The sequence below is a fragment of the Schistocerca nitens genome, chromosome 3 (assembly GCF_023898315.1).
Source record: "Schistocerca nitens isolate TAMUIC-IGC-003100 chromosome 3, iqSchNite1.1, whole genome shotgun sequence".
NCBI lineage: Eukaryota > Metazoa > Arthropoda > Insecta > Orthoptera > Acrididae > Schistocerca > Schistocerca nitens.
The window spans coordinates 683,879,390-683,907,097 of NC_064616.1; the positions used below are offsets into that span (position 1 = coordinate 683,879,390).

General features: G+C 41.9%; 1 protein-coding gene across 1 annotated transcript in view; it reads left to right on the top strand.

Moving 5' to 3' along the window:
• Positions 1 to 229: 229 nt before the first annotated feature.
• Positions 230 to 27,708, top strand: part of LOC126249715 (uncharacterized) — a 193,881-nt gene continuing 166,402 nt past the window's right edge. The window contains exon 1 of the mRNA XM_049951396.1: positions 230 to 341. The gene's annotated coding sequence lies outside the window, so the exon portion shown is untranslated. The remainder of the gene's footprint in view (positions 342 to 27,708) is intronic.

Genomic DNA, 27,708 nt, shown 5'->3' on the forward strand with positions numbered 1-27,708 from the left:
GGCTTGTAGATGTTGGTGAGGAAGGAAATGGTATCGCCTACGTAATAATATTCGCATTCCTCTTGCGTCATTTAGAAAAAACACGAAAAAGATAAATTACCATGACGGAATTGACGTTCATATAAGTCATGGTGCTACCTTGCGCAGATCAATAGCTGTACAATTTATCTACTACTTGTCTCGCTACATTCAGTCGCTAAAAGGCTAGAACTGGACGTGTAAACTGCGAACGACGTTGTGCAGCCACTCAGAGCGGCCAATGGCAGGCGGCGGGCGGTTTATCAGGGCCTTGATAAGCGCGCGAGAGCGAGCACCCCACCGTTGTCCCTGCCGCGCTCCAGGTGAGTACGCAGCCCAGCTCGCTCTCCTCTAAACATGCAGCGTCAGCTCAATTCGTCCTTGCATTTCAGTACATGGATGATCTCCATTTAGTTAGAACAGCTTCTTTCGTAGGCCAGGATCTTTTGCTGAAGCAGCAGTAAGACTAATACCTCACTTGTAGTGAGAAGGAAAGCATACACCCAACGGCTCACCGATTTTGCTGATCTCGCGCACTCTTCTAGTGCAGGGTGGCCAAAATAAAAGGCCCCGAAAACATTCCACGCGCCTTAAGATAGGCAACCCAACTTACGCTATCCGCCCCAGGTGCGGAGGATGTAAGTAAGTTGCCTATCTTCAGGTGCACGAAATATTTTCCGTGCCAGTTTTATTTTGCCAACCCCGTACAGTCTTATATGTAACAAATTCGGCTCCAGTTCAATGTGTTTCCCAAGTGTTTACGAGAAATACAGGCGAAAAGCTTTACGAGACTATTAAATACCAGACAAGAGCGACAGGCTTCGTGCAACAGCGGTAAAGCAACGAGCTAAGGCGGCGGACTAGAAGTGTGTCCGTACTTCTTTCGAACTGCGCCAGTTTCTTTTTTCTCTTATGTTGTACCAGACATTTGTAACGCTACAGTGAACCTTTTTTTCGGAAAGGAGTGATAACAACAGTGCTAAACACCTTGGTACATCCATGACAACGTATTAGCGAGGTATAATAAAGAGTCTTGATGAAATTAACTGTTTGTCATTGACCCATTAATGCACGCATACCGGGCAATACCTGGTCTGAATAACGTACGCTTTATTTGCGATATACGTAACAGTCTACTGATAAATAAATATTAATTACGTCTGAAGAAACAAGATTCCTTATAACGATATAACTAATTGGTGGAATCTTAGCGGAAAAAGCGCGTAGGACTGGTAGACTTTGACTTCAATCGTGTTAAATGAGAAAAAAACTGGTGTCCTGTTTGTAAGACTTCTAAACAAGTGTCGATTGATCATGATTCTTATAAATTCAGCTTCCAATATTTCCTTGCTTTGTAACACCATTAAAGTTACAAAATACTTACTAGTTCAGGCTAGCTGCGAATGATGAGTCCATCACTGCTATAGAAATAAATAATTGAACAATCGCTCGGAATCACACTGAAAACTCCCGGTTATGCTTAACGTCTCTTTCGAATCCTTATATCCCTAAGCACTAATCGAACACATCACTGCATCTTCCCGTCTCTAGACAGAGACAAAAAAGAAGCTGAATTACCTGGGAACGCCTTTTTTGGTACAAGTAACACATGTCCATCTAGAGAGTTGCTGATTTCTGGAACTGTATGCCGACGCATAAAAATTCATGCGAAATTTTATTTGTTTGGTTTTACAAAATTTTCAAGATCTATTACTATACTGGTGATTGCCCAGCTGTCGTTAATTTTTCGGTACTTTGGTGTCATTTTCAGAACAAATACTGTTTAGCTGTTAATGTTTTTGGACCAATTCGTAATTAATTTGCAAGAAAATAACATATTGTGCTGGAATAATGGCATGTGAAAAGTGAATGAGACTTTTTAACTGAAAGATCACATTATCTGAACTGTATTCCACACATTCCCGATAGCAGAATTATATTTTAATTACGAATGTTATGATTGAGTGGAATGACATATATGCGAGCCATGTTTTGGTATCGTAACCAAACAGAATATTAAATACGATCCGAAACCTTATTTGAATTCCAGCAATTGTACATGTAGAGAGTTACATTGAGAGATTTTATGGCAAAATAGAACAGCACAATGTTCGAAAAGCTGTTTGAATCTTGTACTCTGCAGATTGCAACAGGCGCCTCAGAAGACTGCATTATTTCAATTTAATTTCACTTGAAAGTCAGAACTGCTATATTACCACTCTTGCAGCAGTTTATTTTAAGTAATAGTGTGTGTTTGTTTGTGCAATAGTTCTTACATTCAATCACAAATAGTTTCTGTTGCACCACTGTCTGCAGTAAGTATATATTACTACTCAAAGATGCATTTTACTTTTAAGGTGCTTGATATATACTTAACAAACATAATAAATAATAAAAAAGGATATCATATATTAACTCTTCTTTACCATCTAGTGTAGTAACAATACGAGTTTCTGCCCGACAAAACATATGGCAATATTTTTTAATTCGAGATACGTTTTCACGCAATATCTCAAAGAATGTGGTGCGTAACCCTACATGGTACACTGTGTTAACGTGATTATGCTTAGTACATTTGCCAGAGTTTTCGCAAAGCATAAAGATATTAATGTATCTCAAAGTTAATTTAAGAATTTAAAGAGCCAGGGTTCATTACTAATATTACAGGGCAACTGCTGTGGATTCCCTATGAAGCTATAGAGAGCACTTTGCGTCATTGGCAGGCATTAATCGTGAATATTTCGCTGAGCGAAGTCTCAAGCAACTCGAAAAAGAGCAGGTTACTGCATATTTAAGAAGGGAAGGGGACGGATATATAAAATTACAGACAAATCGCTTTATCGTCGACTTACTCTAAGTTTCTTGAGTATAGTATGTGCTCGAATATAATGAGTTTGCTGGAGAAATAATAGCTGCTGGCCACAAATCAGCATGGATTTAGAAAGCTTCACTTGTGTATTCCTAGATTTCCGAAAAGCCTTCGACATTGTATCACGCCACAGTTGATAAGGGTTTGAGCACATGGAATTTGTTTCTAATCATGTTTCTGGCTTGAAGACAACTTGAGTAATAGAACCTAGTACGTTGTCCTGGACGGTGAGTATTTATCAGAGACAAAGGTAATATCAACAATACCCTAGGGAAGTATAATAAGTCCACACCTATTCTTCATGTAAGCAAACTATCTATGGGATAGGATGGACATCATTCTGAGACTTTTTTTTGATTGCGTTGGTGTGTACTGGGAGGTATCGGTGATGACTGCCTTTATGGGCCTGTAGGGTGACGAGAAGAATGTCTGATGGCTTTAATTGTATGTACTGCAGATACTGCTATGCTCGAATACGTTATTAACGTTATTATAAGGCGGCTTGAGTCAGTTATATCGACTGAATGTCTAGACATAACGATGCAAAACGACGTGAAATGGAACGTACGATCAGTTGTAGTAAAGGCGAATGGCAGACAACAGTTTACTGGGGAAAATTTCCAGAACTTGGTGCACCCTTTAGGAGACTGCTTACAGAACCGTTGTGCGAACTCTTCTCGAGCGCTGCTGAAATGTTTGACATCACCACCACGTCTGATTAAAGGAAGGTTCCAGAGGTGTTATGCTGGACATAGTTCTGGCAGGTTCAGTCAGTATGGGAGTGTTACAGAAACCTTTCGTGAGTTTAGATGTACATCCTTGGAGGGAAGAAGAACTTTTCGCATAATGTTATTGAGGCCGTTTAGAGAACCAGAATTTTCGACAGACTGCAGAATGATTCTGTTTCGGGCAACGTTCATCTCGAGTAATGACGGTAAGGAGAAATTATTAAGGATATTAGGGTTGGTAGAGATGCATATGGGAAGTTTTTCCCTCTCGCTCCATTTGCGACTGGAACCGGGAGGGAAATGACCATTAGTGGTACAGAGTACCGTCCGCCAAAGGCTATAAAGTGGGTTGCGGACAGTCTGTACGTGGACCCAGATGTAGTGAGGATCTTAACAAATCAATAATTATGGTTTTGTTGTATATGCAGTTCTCTACAACTTGCAAACATTGAAAATGTGTCATATTAACATTTATACGACACTCAATAGAGTGTAACTTTCTTTCGTTTTATTGCCAACTGCACAACAACAAAAATTTATATGGTGAATATCATGGCTACATAACTTAATAACTACGTGAACGTTATCAGCAAATGTCATACGCATGTGTGAATATAAAAAAATGGCTTCAAGAAACACGAAACTAATACTGATTATTAAATCTATTGCTTGTAGCAGCAGTTGTTGTCAGTCTTTCTTCTGCTGTTCCAGCGCAAATGTCTGCAGCAACTGGAGGTGACTTTTTTTTTCATTTGCTATTTACAGGCATCACAAATTTTCACTGAAACTCTCAAGTGTGTGTTTACGTCGAAGTAGAGACGTGCAGAAATGCCTACGAGTACATCCACGGAAAAAAAATTATATGAAGATACAGTTAACGTCATGAGAGCTAGTTAAAAAATTTTAACTTCTCAAGTTATAGTAAAGACATACTGCTTTTCGTTACTTTTCCTCATTTATGTAAATAAATTGATTGCTGTAGTATTGGAAACGTATTGGATAGACTGGCATTGCGTTGTCAGTAGATGATTGACGTCTACAGATATGTCATATTTGTCAGAAATTTTCATGTCTCTTGACAAGACTTACTAACGAAAAACAATGTGCGATTTCTGTAACCTTCTTCTGCCATGAGTCACTGATACGTCTTTTCCTAACTACTTGGGGTAATAGCAGTATCAGTACGCTAGTTTGTTTCTCTTTCGCTGTGCTTTGCTATGATTCAAACTATAAATGCAGAGCTAAATAATCACGAAAGAGAAACAAGTATCGTCCTGTGCACGAGCAGCAGCTACAGAGCCTACAAGCAAATATTTGGCAGCTACATACTCACGCCACAATTGACGGTTCTTGCTCATAAATCCAAGTAATACCTTTTAAATCCTAAATTATGGCAAAAGACTCTAGCTACTTAATGAACGATCACTGGGTACTTATTCAGCACATACAGGGTTATTACAAATGATTGAAGCGATTTCACAGCTCTACAATAACTTTATTATTTGAGATATTTTCACAATGCTTTGCACACACATACAAAAACTCAAAAAGTTTTTTTAGGCATTCACAAATGTTCGATATGTGCCCCTTTAGTGATTCGGCAGACATCAAGCCGATAATCAAGTTCCTCCCACACTCGGCGCAGCATGTCCCCATCAATGAGTTCGAAAGCATCGCTGATGCGAGCTCGCAGTTCTGGCACGTATCTTGGTAGAGGAGGTTTAAACACTGAATCTTTCACATAACCCCACAGAAAGAAATCGCATGGGGTTAAGTCGGGAGAGCGTGGAGGCCATGACATGAATTGCTGATCATGATCTCCACCACGACCGATCCATCAGTTTTCCAATCTCCTGTTTAAGAAATGCCGAACATTGTAAACGGTAAGGCTTCTGCTTTAGCCTTTTCCGTAAGATTTTCCAAACCGTCGGCTGTGGTACGTTTAGCTCTCTGCTTGCTTTATTCGTCGACTTCCGCGGGCTACGCGTGAAACTTGCCCGCACGCGTTCAACCGTTTCTTCGCTCACTGCAGGCCGACCCGTTGATTTCCCCTTACAGAGGCATCCAGAAGCTTTAAACTGCGCATACCATCGCCGAATGGAGTTAGCAGTTGGTGGATCTTTGTTGAACTTTGTCCTGAAGTGTCGTTGCACTGTTATGACTGACTGATGTGAGTGCATTTCTAGCACGACATACGCTTTCTCGGCTCCTGTCGCCATTTTGTTTCACTGCGCTCTCGAGCCCTCTGGCGGCAGAAACCTGAAGTGCGGCTTCAGCCGAACAAAACTTTATGAGTTTTTCTACGTATCTGTAGTGTGTCGTGACCATATGTCAATAAATGGAGCTACAGTGAATTTATGAAATCGCTTCAATCATTTGTAATAGCCCTGTATTTCAATTGCGCCGTATTTTACGGCTAGGTAAATCGCAACTGCAGGGTGACTTATTAGATGCTGGCAGTTTCAGCATCTCTACTAATTATTTTACCATAATTAGTATATTCCCTAACACCACTCGTCGAACATAATGGTTTGTATCTAAATAAAACTAGAAAATCTTTTTAGTATGATACGAGCTGTGGATACCAAAATCAAATTCGATCGTACTTTGATTTCCACCGGCTTGTAATTAAAGAGCCACAGTTTTGAAACTTGTTTCCCATATCATTGCGCTAGATGTCGAATGCACTTTCACACTTCAAAAAATGTATGCTCTTGTCCATTATAAACGAGAATAGTTGCACAGCCTTAATTTGGTAAATGCGCCAAAGTGATCGCGCGTACCTTATAGCAAGTTTTACCGAACTAGTTGACATAGTACTAGTAGAGGCAAAGGTGGAAAAATGGGCCCCTGCTGGTATTATGGGCCCCCTACATATTTGGAAGTACAGGACACGAATTCTAGCGGAGAGCACATGAACTACTAAAACTAGTTGCCAAACTTCACTGTACAGTGCGCAGACGTAGTAGCTGTCATGGTTTGTGAGTAGTTGTGCTGTGAATTTTTTCGCTGTCATCAAAAGTTTGAAAGGTTAGTGTTTACTTGAATAAAACTCAAATTTCTAACATGTTATTAGTAGAACTAAGGTAAGGTACGTATTTAGCTTGCTGTTGGGGTACCGTTTTACGTTAATTAACGTCGGTTGCGAACCAAACTAACCGTAGGCAAGATCGTTTTTCCCAAGATGGCGAGGGTGGATGTATGGGCCCCTTTTGCTGCTGGTATTATGGGCCCCGTAAAATCAATCAGATATTATTACTCTTTATGTTTCAAATGCCTCGAACACATCTTGTACCCCCAAAAAAATCGAAACGGCAATCGTGGGACAAAGCAAATACGGGAAATGCTATTGTAGCTATTAAAGAGAAAAAAATGAGGTTGAAAAAAGCGGTTAAAGTGTACTCTGTCCCTCGTTCTACGCTCCAAAGGCTTTCCACCGGTTTTACCACAGGGACTTGAGGACGAACTGGTTAAATATCTTCTCATTATGGAATCCAAATTCTACAGCCTTACCAGAAATTACGTCAGGCGCATGGCCTATCAGCTTTGCACAAGAAATAAAACGTTGGTGTTTCTGTCCCTGATGTTGACGACGCTGTATGTCTATTTTGTGAAGGGATTTTTTCAAAGGACACAAAAGCTGAACTTTGGGTCCAGTGTATAGCCTGTGAGATGTGGGCTCAAAACGAATGCGCTGGATGCGAAAAAGATACTTATGTGTGTGACTATTGTAAGTAGGCTAGGCGTAGGCTGTGAAAATCATCTCACCAGTAGACTAAGTAACAATGTTCAGAGTGAATCTTTCTTTCATTATACAGAAAAATTAAATAAAATTATATTTTTAAAATGTTTGTTTCTTTTTATTTCAAACTACATTGGGGCCCATATTACCAGCACAAATTCTTGACGCAACAAAATGCAGAGTATCAGGAAAAAAATTAAATTTTGTTTTAAATATTAAAAAGTTGGACCAAAACATGTCGTAACTATTGCAGGGCATACTAGAGAAATGTTTTATGTTAATTTCAGGTGATTATACTAAAAATAAAAGGTGTTAGATAAAAAAAACAGAGTGGGGGCCCATTTATCCACCTTTACCTCTACTGTTATGTGGTATTCCTGAGAAGCCAAGTTTAGAGCGTAGCCTAGCACGATTGCTGTGATCGTCGTTTCCATTTAAGTTTGTTTCGTTGGGATGCTGTTAAAAGCCGGCCGGGGTGGCCGAGCGGTTCTAGGCGCTATAGTCTGGAACCGCGCGACCGCTACGGTCGCAGGTTCGAATCCTGCCTCGGGCATGGATGTGTGATGTCCTTAGGTTAGTTAGGTTTAAGTAGTTCTAAGTTCTAGGGGACTGATGACCTCAGATGTTAAGTCCCATAGTGCTCAGAGCATTTGGGATGCTGCTGAAATATCTTGAATTAAATTGGCTTCGACTGTACATTAAACATATCTTTCTTCCAAAAGAGAACGTCTGCAGTGTGCTGCGACCCAGTTTAAAATTGTTATGGTGTTTAGCGTGGTGTATCTCTAAATCTGGAAGAATTATATAACCGAAGTGCCAGTGCCTTCATGAAGAAACTACTCCGACTTTACCTTGGAGTGCATTAGTGGCAATACAAAAGATCATCATCCACTTTCACAGGCAACATACCTGATCCGAGCGTGGGCTGAGTTTGTTGCCGTTGTAAAAAAGAAGGGAGTTTGAATTTTTGCCTCAAATAGGTACTATTTACTATAGTTTCCGGTAGGCATAGTTCGTAGCGTGTCCAATTGAACAGCTTTCTGATGTAAACGCATAGACAAGAAGAAATATCATAGTTTCGTTTCGAAAATTGTTATTGGGGAATTCTGTAGACGATGATGAAACCGCGCGCACTACACATTGAGCGAGTTGAAGCAGCGAACTCGTTCCCCGGAGTCCAGTCTGAGGATCTCTTCTCAGTGAGCGAGGTAGCGCAGCACTTAACACACTGGACTCGTCTTTTGGAGAAAAACGTTTCAAATGCCCATCAGGCCAACCAGATTTAGGTTTTCCGTGATTTCCTTAAATCGCTCCAGGCAAATGCCAGAGTGGTTCCCTTTGAAAACGGACTCCATATTTCTTTCTCCATCTTTTCGTAATACGAGCTTGTGCTCCTTCTCAAATGACACGCCGTCGACGGGATATTAAACGGTAATCTTCCTTTTATTTTATGCTCTGTACTCCGTATAATGGCCTCGTCGTCGACTTGACGATAAACTCTAACCTTCCTTTGTTTTCCCTTACACAAAACCCACGGAAGATTCCTCACTCCGTTGATGAGCAAACATATACAAATTCTATGCCTTGAGAGATACATGTTGGAAAATGATGTAGGAAGTTCTGATGTAATGATGATAAATTGCGACACACTGTCAGATACTGGTTTAACGTTTATTTGATCTTCATTGTGACCTGATCTGCATTATCGTCGGTATCTTCTCAGACTACTTGCGTTAGATCTACAAAATACTTACAGAGAGGGATGGGGAAGTTAAAGAACCTTCTTCGGGTTTCAAATCCCTGATGAACCACCAAGACTGACGTGTGCTGTGGTTTCTCTACAAAGACTGAGGAAGTACCGGAATCGGTTTTTCAAGAATGCTACGTAAGATTCCCTTGACAGTCATTGTCCTTATGAGTTAGTGAGCGACATCAGCGAGACTTTTGCTTCTGTTTTTTCTTAAAGTTTTATCTTTATTACGAGATGCCTATATCATATTGAAAGAGTGATGCAACAAATAACGTACTTTAAGCTTTAAATAGTCTTCAAACTTTCTCAAGAGCGTCCTCATATCAATGGGCATGCAGGTAACTAATTTCGACTTCGATAAAAGGGAAATTTTCATAGCCAAAACTTGACTGGCAAAGGGGCAAAATGTAGCTGTTTTCATTTCTCCGTTACTCGGTTGTATTAGCTGTGGATAAAATTTAAGCCTTTCCATACTGTGTACAGTAGAGAGAGAGCTCAGTCCATCTTCGATTTCAGTACTTCAGTAACGTGAGAAATTCAAGCCCAGACGTGCTAGAATTTATTTTAAATAGGAGACAGCTGTGTGCTAGTAGCGTTTAACCATCGTACCAACAGAATCATAAGACCTTTGTTCTTTCACTGTAGTAATCTAGATGTCTGTTTATACAAGAACATTAATTTAAGTAAATAAGTAAAATGTTTGTAACAAGATATGCACATAGCTGATCTTGCATCCAAAGTAAAGAACAGTAAGGACAAGAGAAAAATGAAAAGAGAAAAATTGTGAAAACGGTACCAAGAGTTTTCAAGAAAGTAGAATTATTCTATCTGTGTAGCCAAGGTGGTCTGCCATCATCAGAAGGACACGTGATTCAAAGATTACGAAGATCTATGTTAAATCCACAACATCTGTCGTGAAACTTCCTGGCAGATTAAAACTGTGTACCGGACCGAGAGTCGAACTTGGGACCTTTGCCTTTCGCGGGCAAGTGCCCTACCAACTATTTTTTTCTGATCGTTGTCTTTGGTCGTTGCGTCTATTAAAGTTCGTTTGTTGATCCTTCCACTCAGTTTTGTTATTACAGAGGCCAACCAGATGAGCTACCCATGCACGACTCACGCCCTCTCCTCACAGCTTTACTTCTGCCAGTACCTCGTCTCCTACCTTCCAAACGTTACAGAAGCTCTCCTGCGAGCATCTGTAATGTTTGCACCTTTTTTATAAGCAGAATGTAGCAGCTTGGTAACGTTAACATCGAAATGCCGTAAAGATACCATTTTTATACTGTTTTGTAATAATGGATCCTTTGACGATACGAAATATGTTAGACATAGACCACTGATTTCGCTGCACTGAAAGCAGTGCAAAGTATAACTTAAAGATTTACAATGTTTCCGAACCACAGAGATAACCGTCATAGAACATGTGTGCATGGATCAATATGCCATTCACAAATGAAACCCATTTCAATTTACTGAATAATTCTTGCCGCACATTCAACTGGAGGAAGGTTTTGGAGAGCAAAATTACTTAAATATAGCGAAAAAAATGCCTAGATGAACTGCTCTAGAGAATGATTTCTCGCAAATGAAGATACCGATCGCTTGGGTGAAACAACGTGGCTGCACTGTTATTCGTGAGACACCTAAAAATGTTTTTCGAGCCTTTTTTACAACTTGTTCTTCGGAATGGGTACAAGTGATGAAGAATACGAGACGTGGCAGTGACATTTTATTTCCTGCCTCCTCCCAGTATTGGGTGTAAGCTTACGTAATAAATCAAGTTAAGGTTCAAATGCTTCAATTGGCTCTGAGCACTATGGGACTTAACTTCTGAGGTCATCAGTCCCCTAGAACTTAGAACTACTTAAACCTAACTAACCTAAGGACATCACACACATCCACGCCCGAGGCAGGATTCGAACCTGCAACCGTAGCAGTAGCGCGGTTCCAGATTGTAGCGCCCAGAGCGGCTCAGCCACCCCGCCCTGCTCAAGTTAAGGCAAAGATTAATTAGATGTGCTATAAAAATTGATGTATGTGACGTCAGAGGCGGGGAAAAGTTTTCAAACAGGAGTAGCGATCCTTCGTTTGAAATAGATCATGACGAAGGATGGCCGAGCGCAGATCGTGTCGCTGGTGGTGGTCGAATCTCAGTGGAGCAGTAGACTGAAGTAGTTATTTATTTGATTTTACAGTCATGTAGGAAGTGACTTTGACTGATGAACAAAAGCTTTTTTTTTTAATTTTGACGATAATTACAGACTTAGACGTAGCTATGTTGATTATGATCCACTCGGCCATTGAACTCGAGTTTACTGTAAGTTGGGCTGTGGTAACTATGTTACTGCAAATTTTACCAGTTTTTATCTTCGATGACGAGGTGCGGCCTTGTGGTCTCAACTGAATGGCTAAATGTGATAGGGGTGGAGTTTAGAGTACAAAGTCCTGCGTGGCAGAATATTTGGTACAAGGGGTCGTTGACTGTGCGTGAGTAATGCTCGATTGGATATTTTATCTGCCGCTGCGTTCACGAATTCGTAGAGAGTACGTGGTGAAGACAATTACTCTGAGTTAGCAGCTCCTGTGAAGGCTCCTTGAACTCTGGTAAGATGCACATTTCGCTTTGTTAATGAATATGATACTTACATTTGTCAACGAAACTGAAGGACACAGGGCCTCAACAACAAAGCCTGTTTTTATCAGACGAGTTTGTTATTTATTTGCTAGTAAACCATTCTCTTCCCCACCCTATCATTTTATTCAAAGTGTACGTATGTGTCACCAGAAGGGTCTCAACATGAGAAATTTGACTGTGAGAGCGAAGTAGGTGAGTCTTATAGACAGCAGCCTAACTCAACTCGCCTCTTCGTCGTAGCAAGCAGGTGAGTGAGAGTTCTTTTTCACAGAGACGTTGTATTTTGTACCACTGCCAAACTAGGAGATATGTAAATAAGCTACAAAAGCTTGAACGATTTCATGGGGAACATGCTACGTCATTACTAAGCTTGCGTACTGACTAGAGGTAACCATATTCTCAGTCAAGTAATATTGTACTTTTTTTGTTTCTTGAAAGTGTTTTTGGTTAGTGAACATATACAATTAGAATGTGTGAGATCGTTGCTATCCCACTGTGTGCTAACATACACAATGTATATGATGACTATTTTGTTGTCAATTTGTGATCGGTAGCTAAATGGAAAAAAACACAGTGAAAAGCTAAAATGTTTCACATAAATTGTATTAGCAATTGTATATGGAGAATGATGACAGCGAAAATTTTGCCTGACCGGGATTCGAATCCGGATTTCCTGTTTACACAAGTGGCCTTCTTAACCGCTTTGGCTGTCCATGCACGGCCGACGGCCAGACCCAAACTTTCATATGTTGTCGTTTTTGGGTCACAACCTATACTCTTACACATCTTATGTAATTCCCATACAGGCGATGTCATTTTAATTGAAAGCTGTTGCGGATAAATAAAATGTTGCAATGCCTGCATGCATGCAAGTCCGAAAACACGCGGCATCGTTCCTCTTAATAACACAGACAGTGCAACATCGTTAAAATATTTTATTTGCAACATTAAGCTACACTTTCCAGCTAGAGTAGTAGCAACTGTTCAATACCCTTGTCATAGCAGGCAGGCGCTGAGATTTCCGCCTATTCCCTACACTGGTCTGCAGCTCGTTGTACACTGATAAGCCAAAATATTATGACCACCGCCCACCACGACGTTGGATACCGCCTGTTGGCGCTGGCTATAGACTGAAAATGCGGAAATCCATTGAGATAAGCGACTCTGACAAAGGGCAAATTATTATTACGCAAAGCCTGTGAGTAGCTCTAAAATGACGAAGCTGATCGAACGTCCACGTAGGACACTGAGACTACAACTAGGCACTGAATGGTAGAAAGTCCGCGACTCTTCACAGGACGTGGGGTTTGGAGAATTGTTTGGTCTATAAAGTAGGATAGATGGTGATTTCTGGCGCCGGAAGAGTACAATGTTGGTGAAAGCACAAGTGTTTCGAAGGACACCGTTCATCGTATATTGTTGAACATGGAGCTCCGCAGCATGCCACATCTAGGTGTTCACATGTTGACACAACATCGTCAATTGCTATTGTAGTGGGCTCGGGACAATCGGAATTCGACAGTGGATCAATGTAAACGTATCGAATCTTCGAGTGAATCACATTTTTGCTACGTTAGGTCGATGGTCGCCTCCACGAACGTCATCATCGAGATGAATGACGGCTCGAAACGTGTAACGCACCACGGACCCAGGCTGGTGGGAGCAGCATCACGCTATGGAAGACATTCTCCTGCGCTTGTATGGAACGTGTGGTAGCACTCGAAAGTAGGGGGACAAGGCGGGTGTCATCCCAATGACGTCATCCAAGATGGCGGCCGTGACTTCAGCTGATGACGCGAGTACCTTTATCCAAGATGGCGGTTTTGGCGGGGAATTGCCACGCCCCAATGGCGGGAATTTCGAATTTTGGTGGGCAGATAGGTCAATTGGCCTACCTCTACTAACCTAAGAAAGTGGTGGGTAAAAAGGGCACTTGGGCTGCCTCCACTAACCTAAGTCATCCGTCTGCCACCTCTTCCTAGGAACTGGCGGGAAAAGGACTCGGCCTGTACTGTACATAAGTCTTTATTTTCAGTCTTTATTTAAACAATTAGAGGCAGAACCACCATCAAGTGTGTTCGCCATGGGGTCCTGGTGTGTCATCCTCTTGGAAAATGGGCGGGAATTACAAATTTTGGAGAGAATTTTGCTTTAAGAGCTTACTCCTGCAGCTGAGAGGAGTTAGTATGGTGTTGCCGCCACTATAAGCTGCTCATGATGTCATTCAATTCGAATATAACTTGTTTAAATTTTTTTCAATTTATTTAAATCTGTATAATTTTTTTTAATTTGATGAAATTTCTTTTAATTTATTATCTACCAGCAATAGCGGCTTAGTTCGGTGTTACCACTACAAAAGGCTAATATATGGTGTGCTTGTTGAGTGATCGGTGTTCAATGTTGGTGCCAGACAGGAGTAGTTTTAATAGCTGTATTACATGCACTCATTCAACCGAGGAGTGCATCCACAGCTCACTGCATGAAGAACGGAAGCGAGCATTAATGCCTGAACATAAGAAGAGAAGAATACAGTGCAGCAAATAAATGCTTTGCTTTAAAGATGCATTACACAACACATAGAAACATATGTGTCTACTGGAATTGTCTGTCATTACTAAAACCTACGTTAAGCTCCCACCACACAAGAGACAACTACTTCCGATCCACCAGACCAAAGAACTGACATGTTCTCGAACACCCTAGAGGGTGCGCGATAGGTCACGTGATCTATGCAGTTGAGTCCATAAGAACACAGCATCATGATGACATCACGTGTTTTTCTGAGCTACACGTCTGCCCCAGCCTCCTCATTCCCCCAGCGGTCTTGGGGGGGGGGGGGGGGGGACTGGCGGGAAAAGGATTCAGCCTGTTCTGGGCTGCTGGAGAGAGGAAGGAGTGTACTTTATTTTTGGAACAATTTATTTAGCGATGGATTTCACGCAGTTTATTTATTACGCTGATACAAAACACTCACCCTGATGTGCTTGGGGTCACAATATACAGTTTACAGACCTGGAAACTACTCCCAAACAATGCATTACACTGATGAGCAGAGACGCAAACAACTCGTAAATTGCCGAAATAATCCAGTACACAGCATACAGACATGTAAACTACTTGTAGATCACCGAAATAATGCATGTAAACACGCTCACAACACTTCGACACCCAAAAATAATACAGTGCATAAACACTCAGTGCACGTACAAAACGCAACTTATCAGTGACTCGATCTCTGATTCTACTGGATGGAAAGCTTGAGTGCACCCTCCAACACATGGGAACTGACCAGATGTGGGAGAGGAAGGTTAGGTTAGTGTTTTTTTTTTTTTTTTTTTTGTCGAGAAAGTGAGGCAAACATCGATCCTAATTACGTAATTGTTCACAAATATCGGTCCTAATTACACAACTATATGCATTACGCTGCACAAGAACGGCTTAAAATGCCAAAAACTAACGATAACATACTTTATCCTGCTGGGAAAAAAATCTCCCAGTACCGCTCGAAACTTACGCAAATGTCGATCATAATTAAGTAATTAATCACGAAGATCGGGTCTAATTACACAACTACATGCATAGCGCTGCACAAAGACGGCATAAAAGCGCAATACGCCGCAAAAATGGCTATACCATACAACTGGTGTTATCCTGCTGGGAAAAAATTTCGCAATACCACTCGAAACCAGCGACAGAAACACTCAACCTCTACCCTACACCCACAAGCTAGGGGGGAAAGCGCTGGGGTGTAAGGTACAATCTTTATTCTTTTTGGTGGGAAATACGTTCAACTGACGAGACGCTCATGTTGGACGGAGAGGAATTTAAAAAAAAAAAACTGTATTACCTTCAAGCATATAGCATCTATCACCGTTTGACGTCAGATTTCACTACACACGCCTACTAAACACTAACATACAGCCCAGCTAACCGAAGCCAATACACACTATCACAGCTGATGGAAAAAATGCGTCACAGTTATAATTACACTTCGAAACTGTCGCAAAAAAACCAGCAGTCGTACTGAACGGGTCATAATGCATCATGTATTGGGGAAACCTAAAAGACTGCAGTTAAACGTGCGTTCTCCTCCATGTACAATCACAAACTGCTGAAAATCAACCTACGGGATGGAGCTACTCTGCCGACAGCCTCGCGGCTCGCGCTGGCCGCCGCCCGCCTTGATACGATCACCCTTCGCCAACACAAAAGCAAATATAGATAACTAAACAATACGAGATAAAAGGGCGGCTTTCCCAAATGCATCTTGATTGTCTAAAGTATAGTGGCGCAGCTAGGAGGCGTCCCTGTCACAGACTAGACAGGTACCCAACGCCTCTCGTTCTTGGATGGAAAGCACTTTTGTTTAATGTGACGTAGGACACTCCAGCAGGGGCCCAGGCAGATCCGGGCTCTCGTAGGGACTCACCCACCGTTCTGCGCTCCATTATTTAAAATCAACTCGACTCCTATAATAAAGCAACTATTAAAAAAACATTCGCTACGATAATAAATGTCCTCTTTTCACGAAAATAGAAAAAGTCGATTTTCATTTAGTTTTATGAGCAAAATGAGTATAGTTTTTTACGTTCGACTGCATTATTTTATGGCGTCCAGAGAAGTGAAGCACCACCGATCAGAAATGATCAGCAGAGAGAAACTTATCTCATCTGCAAAGACCTTTACTAGGAAACTCGAAAATAGAAAATATAGGAAACTGATATTTCCAATCGCGAATACCGATGTCGGTGATGTAACAGATTCCAAATCATCCGTATAATTTACAAAGTCAAATAAGGTGTTTCTCATGTCTAGAGAACCAGCAAACGTGTCATTCACCTGCTAGATGCACACACCACAATCAATGTTCTCTCAACTAAATAAAAACGCGAAATGTGAAGAAGCAGTCAACCGAACAATTTACATGGGAGGGAATAATGGCCCAGTGCACACACACGCCCATATTGAATCTTCTCAAATTTTCACTCGATCCCGAAAGCTGTCCAACTCATACTAAGTATTAGTTAGCTATTCGGCCACAGGCCACCGCCTCGCTAAGCACGCATAGACAGAATCATCATACCAAATCGTATGATGATTCTGTCTATATATATATATATATATATATATATATATATATATATATATATATATATATATATATATATATATATATATATATATATAAACAAAGATGATGTGACTTACCAAACGAAAGCGCTGGCAGGTCGATAGACACACAAACATACACACAAAATTCAAGCTTTCGCAACAAACTGTTGCCTCATCAGGAAAGAGGGAAGGAGAGGGAAAGACGAAAGGATGTGGGTTTTAAGGGAGAGGGTAAGGAGTCATTCCAATCCCGGGAGTGGGAAGACGATAATAAATGTCCTCTTTTCACGAAAATAGAAAAAGTCGATTTTCATTTAGTTTTTAGTTTAGGGGGAAAAAAGGACGGGTTACACTCGCACACACACACACACATATCCATCCACACATATACAGACACAAGCAGACATATTTAAAGACAAAGAGTTTGGGCAGAGATGTCATTCGAGGCGGAAGTCATATATATATATATATATATATATATATATATATATATATATATATATATGATTGCTATAGTTATAATTAGATATTAGGATTGCGGTTTCAGTTGAACGATATTCGCCAATAATCGAAGTATCGGAAATACACCCTGCTAACGGCTGTGGCTCTGGAAATAGAAATATCTGTACCATTCTTATGACTTGGCATACTCCTCCCTTTGCTATCGCAGTATTCCACATCAAATCCATACCTTCCTTGTGACTGGACATAGTCATTTCCTTTGCACGTGTCGGAACACAAACACATACTTTATATGCCTGATGCTCAAGGGGAACCTATCACACACCCCCTACTACTAAGTATAATAATTCGTCAATAACTGTAAAAAAACACAACCAAATTACTATCACAAGCGGTCTTGGTTCTACAGGTGCATACAAGTATCCATGTTACAAGGCATACCCGCTTTATAAATCGAGGTATGTCATTACCTCTGAATGAAGTGATTTTTTTTTCAGACAAATATCGTGACACTGAATATCGACGTTGATTGCCAGAGTATATAGTATCAGACCAATAGCGCGGTTACATATCGCCGAAGGTGCAACCGCGTATTAAAATTACCGAATTTTGAAAGTGATTCGGCTAAGGAATGTGGTATGAAACCGGCATTTGCAACTTCGTCACACTGTCGCTGCCGCTAGATATTTCTCCAGTATTTGTAACGCATTCTGTCTCGATGCCATCTCAGAGGTTCAGTAATATATAGACTGGGTTATAGGTGATGGTAGATTAAGAACGATCACAAACAGTAGTATATGATGTGCTGATTGAGGTCATAAGAAATGTACACTAGCGTTTCAAATCTGTAGTGCTACTCTTTTGGTAGAAATGCTGTCTGGGATTTGGAATCAAGTCTTTCCATTCAAGCACATACCTGCATTGGATCCTATGGAGAAGTCCTTTAATGATTACAGCCACTACTGAATCATATTTCTGGCACTCTGATATCTGGAAACGAGTCACCTTTCTCGAACCTATCTGCCACAGTAAAATTCCAATGCGGTTTTAAGCAGTCCCTATGCATCCTGCAACTGCTCACTCAGACTGTGCGCTACCATCCCTGCAGCTTTGCGCATGTGATCGTTCCAATGTAAGTAGGAACTGAGTAGAAGTCGGAGAAAACTATATCTGCCACCTTCTGCATCCTGTCTAGAAACAGGCTAAGCTGCGTTACTGCGACAGGACTTTGTTTTGACCATTCGATGGAAACGGGAACTGGGAGAAGGATGAGGATTTTTGCCACTGCACTGTGGTGCGTCCCCAAACTGCATGCAAGTGCTACATATCCGCACCCATTGACACCTATCACCCCAACTTGCTACCTTCGTTATTCTGTACCATCCAAAAGAGAAAAATTACGAACTATAAATGCTCCACCAACTTTAACCAATAGAGAACTTGATAAGATTTTCACCGCATCTCTCTCATCCCATATATCGAAAACAAATACCGCATGCATGCTGGAATCGTACACTGCATCCTTGCGGGCTACTTAGTATCCCTGTGTGTGATTGTTTCATGGCAGTACACGATATATGATGTATTCGCATGTGAATGTTTGCATCATGAACAGTTTCCGTGTGGGCGTCTTTCATACGATCTATATGTGTGGGTCCTACATTCGGTTTATACCACGTCTAGGACGTTCATTTTATAGTTATGACATAATGTATGCCCCTCATCTGTGTACAAATAAGCATTTTATACTTTGACACGACACATAGGTCATGTTCCTTCTTTTTACTTCTTTGTGAGGTATTGTTTCCTTCCATTCATCACGTTATACAGCTATTTTGTCTTACAGTAAGTTATTTCAGGGTTGTGCGGCTAATGCATGTCCGACTGTCAAATAAAAATCATGAATGCTATTTAAAGAAGTTTTAATAGATAGTGTAATTGTACAATGTATTGAGTGGAAATTCGTGATGGTACATTTTAGATATGTGACAATGGATGCATCTGTTCTTTCTGTCAAATGATCGGTGTAAATTCATTGTAGAGTCCCACCATTGTTTTCATTCTGTTTTAATCTGTTTCTATGTAACTTGATTGATAAGCTGATAATGCTACCTTTAATGTTTTATGCATACAGGCCTGAAGATGACGCAATGTAGCGTGGAAACTGGTAGCGACAAAATAAATTACAAGCACAAGGACGGCTGTAGGTGTTTTTATTTTTTGTCACAAATGCAATTGCACTGTCACTGACTCATCTTTCTCTTTCTTACGTATCGAGTTGCATTCATGTGGACACCAACACATATAGATCCATCTATGTCAACATTACGCAATTGATCTGACGGCACTCCATCTAGTATTGACAATGGATGTATCTGTTTTTTCTGTCAAATGTTCGGTGTAAATTCATTGTAGAATCTTGCCATTGTTCTCATTCTGTTGTAATCTGTTTCTATATAACTTGATTGATAAGCTGAAAATGCTATCTTTAATGTTTTATGCATACAGGCCCAAAGATGACGCAATGTAGAGTCTTGCCATTGTTCTCATTCTGTTTTAATCTGTTTCTATGTAACTTGATTGATTATTCTGTAGCGCGGTGCACAGGAAGAAAGACACAGCAAGGCTCCGTATGAGCTGTTCTTTCTCTGATTTTATCGTCATGCTATATAGGAGGGGTCAGCTTCCAACGCTGAGCAGTCACTGTGTCTGTTTGTCACGCAGAAGATACGGTTTCAATATCAGGTACTTGTTTTTTCACTGGTTGGAGAACTGGCGGTCACTCAACTTTGTGAGTCCAATTGAAGATGACATGGGAGCCCTGTCTGTATCGCGTGGTTCTCTATGATCTCCTCTAAGCTTCCTCAAAATGACGCTCTCGGACATGTCAAAATCAACCTTTTCGTGACGCACAGTGCCTGGCAGTGGAGTTGGTCAAGACTTTTTATGACTTTCTTGCGCTTGGAAAGTCGACCCAATACGAAAACCACAGCATTTTCATGGATTATTGCTACCTCTTCTACACTGACGGAAGAAAAATCGTAACTCCAAAATTAATTAATGTGGAGTAATGAAATTTCAGGAATACATTTGTCTAGGTAACATATCTAAGTGATTAACATTAGAAGACCACAGGTTAACGTAAGCGCGAGATAAGCCATTAAAATGTGAAATTCTTATATGTTAATAACTGGTGAAACCGCCAGAATATTGTATACAAACACGCAAATTAGCGTGCATTGTGTTCTACAGGTGCTGGAGGTCAGTTTGTGGTATGGAGTTCCACGTCTATTGCACTTGGTCGGTCAATACAGGGACGGTTAACGCTGTTTGTGGATGAAGCTGGATTTGCCGGCCGATCCTGTCCCATATGGGCTCCATTGGACACAGATCTGGTGATCGAACAGGCCAAGGCAACATGTCGACACTCTGTAGAGCATGTTGGGTTACAACAGCATGTGGCGAGCGTTATCCTGTTGGAAAACACCTCCTGCAATGCTGTTCATGAATAGCAGCGCGACAGGTCAAATCACCGGACGTATGAACAATTTTGCAATCATAGTGCGTGGGATAGCTATGAGAGTGCTCCTCCTGTCATACTAAACAGCACCCCAGACCACAAATCCAGGTGTAGGTCCAGAGTATCTAGCACACAGACAGGTCACGTGCAGGTCCTCAATCATCATCCTAACCAACACACGAACATCAATGACACCGATGCAGAACCAGTTTTCATCAGAAAACACAACAGACCTCCACCGTTCCTTCCAATAAGCTCTCGCTTGACACCACTGAAGTCGTAAGCTGTGGTGGTTTCGAGCGGTTCTAGGCGCTTAAATCTGGAACCGCGCGACCGCTACGGTCGCAGCTTCGAATCCTGCCTCGGGCATGGATGTGTGTGATTTCCTTAGTTAGGTTTAATTAGTTCTAAGTTCTAGGCGACTGATGACTGCAGAAGTTAAGTCGCATAGTGCTCAGAGCCATTTTGTCAAGTCCCATAGTGCTCAGAGCCATCTGAGCCATCTGTGGTAGTTTGGGGTCAGTGGAATGCACGCTACAGGACATCTGGCTCGGAGCTTTTCTTGAAGTAACCGATTTATAACAGTTTATAACAGCGTTGCCAAGTGCTGTTCGGATTGTTGCTGCAGATGCAGTATGATGCGACAGAGCCATACGCCGAACACGATATTCTTCCTTCTAGATGCCAGTCTTCATGCGACCGTACACTCTCGTGTCCGCTGTTGTCATCAGTCACGTTGAGTGCCTACATTCCCACCAAGTCTTTCTGCAATACGGCAGAAGGCACATCCAGCTTCTCGTAGCCGTATTAGACGACCTCTTTCAAACTCAGTGAGGTGTTGATAATGGGGTCTTTGTCGCCTTAAAAGCATTCTTCACTAACATCAACGCACTACATCCAGTCTCAAAGGAAATTAACGGTCACGACTTTTACAGCATGAATTTAAAGAAAACCTGATTTGCATCCTCATAGTGGTTCCACTTACGCTACTCTTATGCGACTGGCGCGAAATTTGAATAGACATCTTTCAGATGTAGGAACGCGCCTACCAAATTTAATTTCTGTCACACAACTCCTTCTCGGTGTTACGATTTTTTTCCATCAGTCTATTAATCTTACGTAGTCAAAGTTCAGTATAGGCGAGCACGAGCAGTACTGAGGAAGCGGTCGAAAGAGGATTTTGTAAGCAACTTCATACGTGGGTGAATTCCACTGGGCTAAAACTCTTGAAGAATCACAATGTGGCTTCCAATTTTCTTACAACAAAATTATTTGCGGTCACTGTATTTAGCATGCATAGTCAGAAATTTGACGGTTTAGTCTCCTTCCAGTTTGATGCGTGCCTATCGATTTTGCCCTGTGTCGACTGAGACGGGCAAAGACGACTCACTGCACCCCACGCCACTACACTCCAGGCTAGAGAACGCGAGTCGCGAGTGTAAAATTTTGAAGTGAGACATGACAGAGAGACGTGGCTGCAGTGAACCGAGGGCACGCTGCAACGGCCAGCTTTGGGGATCGTTGTTGTGTGTACACGGCCGTAGCGGATGATAGCGTGAGAGACGGATGGCCGCTGTCAATGGAAGCGTGTGCGGCACACCGTGCAAGTCTGCTGGCGCAGCGCTCGTGGTTGTGACACCTGGTTTGTCACTCAGTTGTGATAAAGGCTACGATCTGACTTGCCTGTGGAACTACTGTGAAGATTCGCTTGCCTTTGACTAAACTCGCCGTAACCTTGCTCTTTGTTTAAGACTTAATTCTGCTTTGGGCTGTGAAGGGGAGGGAAGTGCGAAGCAGAATGTGTGTGTTGTTTTCCCACCCTTAAATTAGTACTGAAATTTTGAAAAGCATTCATGGACTCGAAGTTAAACGCAGTAGCATACTAAGTGTCTTCCGTTAAGGTGGCTTGTGGCAAACGGTAGGTATGTGTTATGCTGAAGCTAATTGCATTTTTGTTCAGTTATCGTGCTCTATGTGATTTTACAGGTCCTGAAATTACCTTTTAAAGTGTGGGGAGGCATGGGAAATTAAAAAAGGGAACATTTAACGGCTGCTTTCACTGTGTTAAGCTGAATGAATGCTTGGGGTGCCCTGTATGAGGACCTCTTGGTTAATACTATGTTTTATTTCTTGTAAATAATGGATTTAATTGTTTCTTGTTCTGGTCAGTTATGCCCGTTTGTGTCTGAGTAATGTTAGCTTATTCATAGACTCATACCCCACTTGTTCTTGGGCATTCTCTCAACAAAATCACGCCTGGTATTCTGTAAGTAAGCTGACTACTGGGCAGTAATGCTTACTTGTTTAGTGCTGGTTTCTTTCATTTTAAATATTTCATCTAATTGTATATTTTACTTTTCAGTTACAAGCGTCCTTGCCTAAGGAATACATTGCCGGAAAAGAAAAATTAGTACACTCCTTTTAGAGGCTCCTGATTGACTCAAAATTTATTGTTGCAATAGTGCATGCGGAGTACATGAGATGATTTCATTTACGGATCAGTAGCACAAGCGGTTCAAAGGTACTGGGTATCGACCCATGCTGAAACACTGATATTAATACGTGGTGTAGCCGCAACGGGCGGCAATGCAGGCGCTGAGTCTGGCATCCAGTCGATCGTACAGATGGCGAATACTGTCCTGGGATACGTTATGCCACGCCTGTTCTATCTGTTCACGTAGTTCTGTAAGGGTTGGTTGACAAGTCGCACGAGTTACTTCTCGTCCCATCATATCCCACACGTGTTCGATTGGAGACAAATACGGAGATCGTACTGGCCAGGGAAGTTCCTGCACATCTTGCAGAGCACGTTGAGTATAATGGGTAGTGTGTGGGTGAGCATTATCACGTCCAGAAACACCAGAGGTTAATTATAGTTGTAGCTTATCGCGTCCCAGACCATAAGGCCTGGTATGTGTTCAAATGGCTCTGAGCACTATGGGACTTAATTTCTGAGGTCATCAGTCTCCTAGAACTTAGAACTAGTTAAACCTAACTAACCTAAGGACATCACACACATCCACGCCCGAGGCAGGATTCGAACCTGCGACCGCAGTGCTCGCGCGGTTCCAGACTGTAGCGCCTAGAACCGCTCGGCCACTTCGGCCGGCGCCTGGTATGGGGCCAGTGTGTCTTGGACAAATGCACTCCACGAGACAGCGCTAACTAGGTCTCCGTCACGACTATCACATGCGTATGGGTAGAATCTCCTTTCATCGTTTAAGACTATGGTGCGACATTCCATCTTTCAAGTGACCCTCTGACGGCACCAGTCGAGCCGTGAACCTCGATGCTGTGGTTTGACTGGAAGGCGGGCTAGAGGTGTGCGTGTCCGCAATCCCACAGCTAATAGCTGTTCGCAATAATTCTTGTCGACGCTTCTAGGCTCAGAAGCCCTGTTATCTGTGCTGTGGTAGCTGTACGCTCTACCACTGCTGATCTCACAATACGACGATGCTGGCGGACGTCTCTGCTGTGTAGACATCCAGAACATCTACGGATGTGAGAATATTTACGTGACCACTGATATCAGCATCGATGTACAACTGACGCAGCATATTCAACTTGTGTGGCAATTCTCCGAAAGGACCATCCCGCTACTCGGAAGGTCACAATTTGACCAGCCGGCCGGAGTGGCCGTGCGATTCTAGGCGCTACAGTCTGGAGCCGAGCGACCGCTACGGTCGCAGGTTCGAATCCTGCCTCGGGCATGGATGTGTGTGATGTTCTTAGGTTAGTTAGGTTTAATTAGTTCTAAGTTCTAGGCGACTGATGACCTCAGAAGTTAAGTCGCATAGTGCTCAGAGCCATTTGAAACATTTGAACAATTTGACCCATTTCAAACTCGCTCAGTTGGCTGTAGGAAGCGCGAGTGCGTCTCCATGGCATGCTTGCCTGGTTGCTTCTTACGTTTGCAAGACACTAAACCTTCTGGCTGTGAGCATTCCCTATTAAAGGGTAGACACAAATAGCTCTGTGGTAGTTATTGCATTACTGTATCTGTTGGACGACGTTGAAACGTACATCTATCCCCCACATGGCGTATGCCAGCATCGGATCAAAATCGATATCGCCTTTCCAGGTCTGTACTACTTTTTCCCGGCAGTGTAGTTGCTTATTCATATACTCACTCTGCGAGTTGTTCTTGGGCGTTCTGAGTAAATCAAACCTTTTATCGTAAGTAAGTTAGCTGCTGGGCAGTAATGGTCACTTGTTTAATGCTGTTATTTTGCTTTTAAATATTTCATTTAGTAGTTTCCTTTACTAGTCAGTTACGGTCGCCGTTGGTTAAAATGGTTCAAATGCCTCTGAGCACTATGGGACTTAACATCTATGGTCATCAGTCCCCTAGAACTTAGAACTACTTAAACCTGACTAACCTAAGGACATCACACAACACCCAGTCATCACGAGGCAGAGAAAATCCCTGACCCCGCCGGGAATCGAACCCGGGAGCCCGGGCTCGGGAAGCGAGAACGCTACCGCACGAGCCGTTGGTTAAATAATATTTGCATACTTACTGGTAGTTAAAAACGGCCGCATGCTTAATGGTGCTTTGTTTGCTTTAAATATTAAATCTAATTTTATAATTGGTCGCTCACTGCCGCTTACTTAATGTTATCAGGATTTTTATTAAGGTTTATTTAACAGTTTCAATGGTCAGTCACGACCGTTTGGGCTAAAGAATTCTAACAAAATATTTTGTAAAATTACGTGGAGGTAGAATTGAGATGCCTCTTTGGAATTAGTGGACTTGAATTCTTTTGTGAAAAGAGTAATTGTCTACAGCTTGTTGGACTCAAGAAACTACATACAAGTCATTTAATTGAAACTGTTTTTTCCCAATGGAAGAGCTGTAATTGCTCTGTTATTTGGAACTGACTATCCCGAGGAGGCTCTGTTTTACTGGAAAGAATTTGTTTTAATAATGTATGTCTTTTCCTGTATTGCTTAAATACCGACGTATTTACTGCATGCTCTGATGTTAATATAAGTTTTGAAAAGAGCTCAATGTCTTTCCATTCTCGGACAACTGGTCCAAGGAAACCAGCTCCAAGGTTAAGTATCACCCAACCTCCCCCCCCCCCCCCCCCCCCCATGCGTAACGTGTAAGAACTGCTTGCTACTCTCTCTGTTAAGCGGCGAAATTCTGTATCATATTTCTAAGATAGATTGACGCGAGTCATAGGCGTACTGTTATGTTCACCCGTCCGAGACCCCTTCTCGATGATGGGAATGATGTGCGCCTTTCTACGGTTGCTTGGGACACTTCGTTGCACCAGCAACCTACGATGACCTGCTCCCAGAAGGGGAGAAAATTTTTTCGCATAATTTACAGTATATGATCAAAAATATCCGGCAGGCGGAGGTTCGAGTCCTCCCTCGAGCATGGGTGTGTGTGTATTTGTCCTTAGGATAATTTAAGTTAAGTAGTGTGTAAGCTTAGGGACTGATGACCTTAGCAGTTAGGTCCCATAAGATTTCACAGACATTTGAACATTTTTTTGAAAAATATCCGGATAACTATTAGAGGACATTAATACGGAGTGTGTCCACCCTCCACCTTTATGACGACTTGAACTCTGCTGGCGACACTTAACATGAGGTGTGTGAATGACTATGGAAGAGTAGCACCCATTCTTCCTCAAGAGCAGAAACCAGAGATGGTAGTGATGTTGAAAGCTGGGGTCTGGAGAAAAGTCTACGTTCTAACTCATCCCAAAGGTGTGCCATTGGTTTCAGATCGTGACCCAGGATAGATTAGTCCATTTCAGGAATGTTATTAGCCACAAATCATTGCCTGACGTTGCTGCTTTATGGCAAGTTGCACTGTCATGCTGATACAATCATCGTCTCCGAACTGTTCCTCTGCGGTACGCAGGATACAGTTCTGCGAAATATGTTCATATTCTTCCGCATGTAGTGTTTTCTTAAACGCGAAAAGGGGACCACGACCTGACCACTAGAAGCACCTTGTCCATACTGCACTGTTGCACCTACGATGGTGGTGGGTAACGTTCCCTAAGTATTCGCCAAATTCAAATCATTAAATCGGATTGCCACAGTGTGCTTTGTGTCATTAATCACTCCAAATCATTCGTTTCCAATCTTTCACTGTCCAGTAGTATCACTCTATACATCAGATAGCCGAACTGATGGTAGCGCTTTGGAACTCACGAGTGATTTCTTCAGCTGATTTCAACCACCCTTCTCCGTCAGTGCATGAAGTCTGCCTCGTGTTGGTATAGTTGTGGTAGTTTCTTCTCGTTTCCACTGCACAATCACAAAAACAGTCGACTTGGGCGATTGTAGAAAAGATGACACATTCCTGATGGATTTGTTACTCTGATGATATCCAATGACTAGTCCACTTTCGAAGTCAATGAGCTCTCCTGACCAACCCATTCTGTAGTTACTGCTTCTCTACTGACAAGACATAATACACCTCGCCTTCTTTTATACCGGCAGGTACACTCCTCGTGACGTCTAGTGGTCAGTTCTGCTATACTTTTGATGAGATAGCGTATGTAAAACCCTTAATAAATTTCATCTTGTCCAGACCCATTTACTCTTTTAGTTGATTTTCTATTCCTTTAGCATTTTTTTTTTCAATGACCGGCATTTCGACGTTCGTGTGGTGATAGAAAGTACTGTAGTACCATCTTCCTTGGTATAACAATTTCGGCAACTGAAATTCAGGATTTCAGTTTCCTCTGTTTGATCCTCTTTTTCAGCTCCAGGATTATTTGCCAGATTGATGGGTAAAATCATTCCGAATTTACTGAACGCTGTTCGCATTTCTCTCGTCATGCTCGTATTGCTTTCGTTGAGCTTTTCTTCGTTACCAAAGCTTTCACTTAGTGTAAATC